The sequence below is a fragment of the Carlito syrichta genome, unplaced genomic scaffold (assembly GCF_000164805.1).
Source record: "Carlito syrichta isolate Samal-C Ts95f unplaced genomic scaffold, Tarsius_syrichta-2.0.1 Scaffold106302, whole genome shotgun sequence".
Classification (NCBI taxonomy): Eukaryota; Metazoa; Chordata; class Mammalia; order Primates; family Tarsiidae; genus Carlito; species Carlito syrichta.
The window spans coordinates 186,518-191,291 of record NW_007050398.1 but is presented as its reverse complement, the minus strand read 5'-3'; the positions used below and the strand labels follow the sequence as shown (position 1 = coordinate 191,291).

Here is a 4,774-nt window from a genome sequence, read left to right as displayed (position 1 = left end):
CGGTTTCAAGAAGAGCCTCGGGGCCTTGTCAGAGCCTGAGTCACTCTCTTTCCTCCAGGAAGCTGATGGCTTGGTTTTCGTTTTCCCTCCAGACCCTAAGTATCCTTTCTCACCAATAATCTTTGGGGTAATAGGAGATACCTTGTCACCAAAAGAGCTCCCTAGTTACAAATCTCAGGAAGGAGAGGCTTGTGGAGGCTCTGTCCCTTCCTCCTGGGAGGTCCTGCCTCCCTTATGGAAATCATCTGCCTTCTTCCTGGAGATCAGTTCTGAGGACCTGGGCCTCCTGGAGGGCAATGGATGGGAAAACACCGCCTGCCTCTTGCACATATTTGCATAAGCAAAAGCCCACCTAGATAACTCTTTGCAGCCCAGAGGTCTGTTTCACGTCCCTAAAAAAAAGTTCCCGCCAAATTATACGGATAATAATCTCATGTTTGGGGGAGTTCACAATCGCATCTTAATCTGGGAGTTAGGCATCACCGTCAGCACAAGGCAAAATCTCACATAGCAAACTTACCCTTGAAACTCATAAAGCATCGAATACATTGCTTTATATACACAGCCATGGACATATGTGTGTGTGTACACACACACACACACACACCCACACACATATAATAAGTATATATTCAAGAAATGCTACTTGTAGGTAGCCATATGTGTTTCACATTTCATCTCTTGGAGCACCTCAGAAATTGTGGAAGGGTTATGACTGGCTGACTTTTCGGTTTCATCGTCTTCTTAAGATGAAACTCTTTATCAAAACTTTTGTCGAAACTTTTCCTAAGCCCTCAGCTAGTTCTTCAAATTTTTCCTCCGGGAGAGTGAAGATACTTGGTTAGGGAATCCTTAAAGTCCCTGACAGGCTGGGCTCAGTAGCTCAGTCTATAATCCTAGTACTTTGGGAGGCCAAGGCAAGAGGATTACCTGAGCCAGCGGGTTCGAGACCAGCATGGGCAACTTGGCGAGACCTCATCTCTACAATAAATTAAAAAAAAAAAAATTAGCCGGGCATGGTAGCACATGCCTGTGGTTCCAGCTACTTGGAGGGTAAGGTGGAAGGATCGCCGGAGCCCAGTAGGTCGATGCTGGGGTGACTGTGAGTGTGCTACTGCACTCCAGCCTGGACCACGAAGTGAGACTCTGACTCAAAAAAAAAAAAGTCCCTGACACATTGTTTCCATCGGTTTAGCCAAAATGCCCCTTTCAGGTTGGATAGACTCCATGGCGCAGGGTATTCATTCATTGAGGAGGAGGCCGCCAGTGCCCACCCAGGCCCACTGTTCTTTCTCAGAAGGCAATACATGGGGTGCGTGAGCTAGTCTGGTTCTTATATTAGAAAAATGTTTAAACCTGGGCAGTGCAAACAGGCAAATAAAATTAATCACCAGTCTTGTTTTTTTTTTCAATTTATGTGCTTAATCTAATTTATTTATTTCTTAAAATAGAGACAAGGTCTCGCTGTGTTGTCCAGGCAGGTGTCAAATTCCTGGAGATCCTCCTGCCTCAGCCTCCCAAAGTGCCAGGATTACAGGCATGAACACCTGGTCCCCAAACAAATATTTTTTTTTAAGTTCCTACTATACGCAGGCACCGTTCTGAATGCTTTTCTGAAATAACTTGAGGATAGTTGTTATTATCCCCATTTTAAAGATGAGGGCACTGAGGCACAGAGAGACTGAGGACCTTGTCCAAGGTCACACGGTAAACAATGGGGCTGGATTTGGGGCCAGGCTGTCTGGCCTTAAGCATCTATTCCAAATTACAGATCGCCACTAAGTGAGCTCCTTAAAATGCTTGTATAAAACATGTCATCTGAAGGGAGATTACAGCTTCTCTTGAGAAGAGTTAAAATTGAGACTTGTGTACCTGACAGGTCTCTACATCAACTAGCAGACCTGACAGCCTTCACCTGGAAAAGGAAAGAAGGATTTTGTAATCCTCTAACACAGAACGTGGAGAGGAGTCATGCAGGCTTACCCAGTTCCACCTCCCGTTTTTACATAGGAGCGAACAGACTCTGCTGAGTGAGAACAGGAGCTCAGACAGATTCCGTCACTTACCCAAGACCATACAGGCCTCAGTCACCCCAGTGATAAACCAAAATGACTGTCTGTGTTCCCCAAATAGAAGTGGCCTGATTTCCTCCTGAATTCCATCTTTCTTTCTGCTTCTAGGGAAGCAGCCTCAATCCTGCCATCATAATAATTATACGTATGGGCGTGTGTATGTATATATTTGAGTCGGGGTATCGTTCTGTCCTCCAGGCTGAAGTGCAGTGCACAGTCATGACTCACTGCAGCCTCGACCTCCTGGGCTCAGGCGATCCTCCTGCTTTAGCACCCCCCACCTCCAGCAGCTGGGACTACAGGCATGCACCACCACACCTAGCTGAATTTTTTTTTTTTTTTGTCAAGACGTGTTCTCACTATGTTGCCCAGACTGGTCTCCAACTCCTACACTAAAGCGATCCTCGCCCCTCAGCCTCCCAAAGTGCTGGGATTATAGGCATGAGCCATCGTGCCCGGCTCATCATAATATCGACTGCCTGTGTCCGGGTAATAAACCACCCATTCCTTCTTTCTGAGCCTGTGTGCCATGGTGAAACTTGTGAGGAACCGTCTGGGAGAGACTGTGCTCATCTCCCAAGGGCAAGGTGTTCAGGCGTGTGCATCAACCACAGCCGATGGCAGCCACAACAAAACCCGGGCTGCTAGCGTGGACGCCCCCGGGAGAGTGAATGTCAGGCGCCAAGGGAGAATTTCTTTGGGGGACAACGTACTCACCCGGCATCGTATCCTACCCTGCGTCTGTGCCAGGCCAGCTCATCCAGGAGACAGGAAACAGAGAACTGATCCCAGGGCACTAGTGTGAATGAAGCTAGTGAGGATGAACTCTGAGGACAGCTGCACCTTGAAGACTTTCAGAACAGACAGCAGAGGTGGGTGCAGTCAGACACGTGGGGTTGGGATGGTGCGCGTCTTGCTTCCGTGCTTTTTTTTGTGGCACCCTTGCATGGCCTTTCCCTTGTGCACCTGGTTTCCTTCCTTCTTCGTTCAAAGACTCCCCCTCCAAGCACTCGAGGTCATGCTCTTACTACTACACGTGCCCCCAGAACACGTCTCCTCGCACCTGGCATGCAGACATCCTTAACACTGAAATTGCTTCTTTTCTTTACTTTTTAAATTTTTTTGTTATGGAGACAAGGTCTTACTATGTTGCCCAGGCTGGTCTCAAACTCCTGGGCTCAAGCAATCCTCCTACCTCAGCCTCCCAAAGTGCTGGGATGGCAGACGTGAACCACTGCAACCTGCCAAAATTGCTTCTTTTTTTTGATCAAAATATCTACTCCTCAATTAAATTCAAGCTTAGTCTTAGGAAAGGTATGCTATTTAAAACATACTTTTAGTCTATGTTTTAAAATAGCCAAAGTATCAGGCAGGGTGACTCACACATGTCATCCCAGCATTTTGGGAGGCCGAGGCGGGAGGATTGCTTGAGCCCAGGAGTTCAAGACCAGCCTGGGCAACATAGCAAGACCTCACCTCTACCAAAAAAAAAAAAATCAAAAAATTAGCAGGCATGGTGGCATGCGCCTGTAGTCCCAGCTACTCAGGAGGCTGAGGCAAGGAGAATCACTTGAGCCCAGGAGGTCAAGGCTGTGGTGAGCTGTGATCGTGCCACTGCACTCCAGCCTCAGTGGGAGAGTGAGAGCCTGTCTCAAAAATAAAATAAAATAGCCAAAGTAACCAATCACCCAAACAGAGCCTTTGTTGGAATAAGAAAAAGACACTTCTCGTGACTATTTGCTTCTGTCTTTCAGAAAAATGTGTCAATACACCAATTGTGGTGAGGAGCACACTTCTGTGCCAACCTTTAGAAGAACACAATAAACACACAAGTCTGCAGGGTCTGCAGTGTGACCTCGCCAGTCCCCACACAGCAGCCTCACTGGGACGCCTTCCTTTCTTGTTCTCTGACCCTCCCCCCACACCAGGCGTGGTGCGAGGAGGCTGGACCAGGAGTCAGGAGACTTGGGACTGACTCATTTCACAACTTTCGGAGACTTTTCCTTTTTCTTCACCTTTGACCTTAGCAGAATAACGTCGACCTTGCACGAAGCCAAAGATTAAATGAGATAGCTTGTACAAATGTGTGTCTTCCTCTCAGTTCATCAACTATCAACGGAAGTTTCTGCTCGGACCAACTTCATGTGGTCCTCATTCCCCAACTGACCCCCAAGATGCCTGATTTGCCTTCAGTAAATGTAAATATAGTCATTTATGCCAACTGCTTCCTGCCTGTATCTCTAAGTTACTGCAGAACACAGTAATTGCACATATTATCAAACATGCATGGGATTAATACCGGAGTATATCATGTTTGTTTCTTTTCTTTTTTTTTTTTTATTTTCTTTTAGAGAGGGTCTCACTCTATTGCCCAGGCTGGAGGGCGGTGGTACCATCACGGCTTACCACAGCCTTGATCTCCTGAGCTCAGGCGATCATCCTGCCTTAGCCTCCTGAGTAGCTGGGACATACCACCACACCTGGCTAATTTGTTGATTTTTTTTTTTTTTTTTTTTTTGTAGAGATGAGGTCTCGCTATGTTGCCCAGGCTGGTCTCAAATTCCTGGGCGCAAGTGATCCTCCCGCCTTGGCCTCCCAACATGCTGGGACTACAGGCATGAGCCACTGTGCCCAGCCCATGTTTCTTTCTTAAAACACTACACACTGTTCAAGTCTTTTCAGTCTTCATAGTTTGCTTTTTA

At 47.1% G+C, this 4,774-nt stretch overlaps 1 long non-coding RNA gene across 1 annotated transcript; it reads left to right on the top strand.

The window, feature by feature from the left end:
* The first annotated feature begins 2,572 nt into the window (after window positions 1–2,572).
* On the top strand, window positions 2,573–4,155 carry LOC110596422. Its single transcript, XR_002482447.1, has 2 exons — window positions 2,573–2,944; window positions 3,827–4,155. It is a non-coding gene; the product is annotated as an uncharacterized LOC110596422 (long non-coding RNA).
* Window positions 4,156–4,774: the final 619 nt, after the last annotated feature.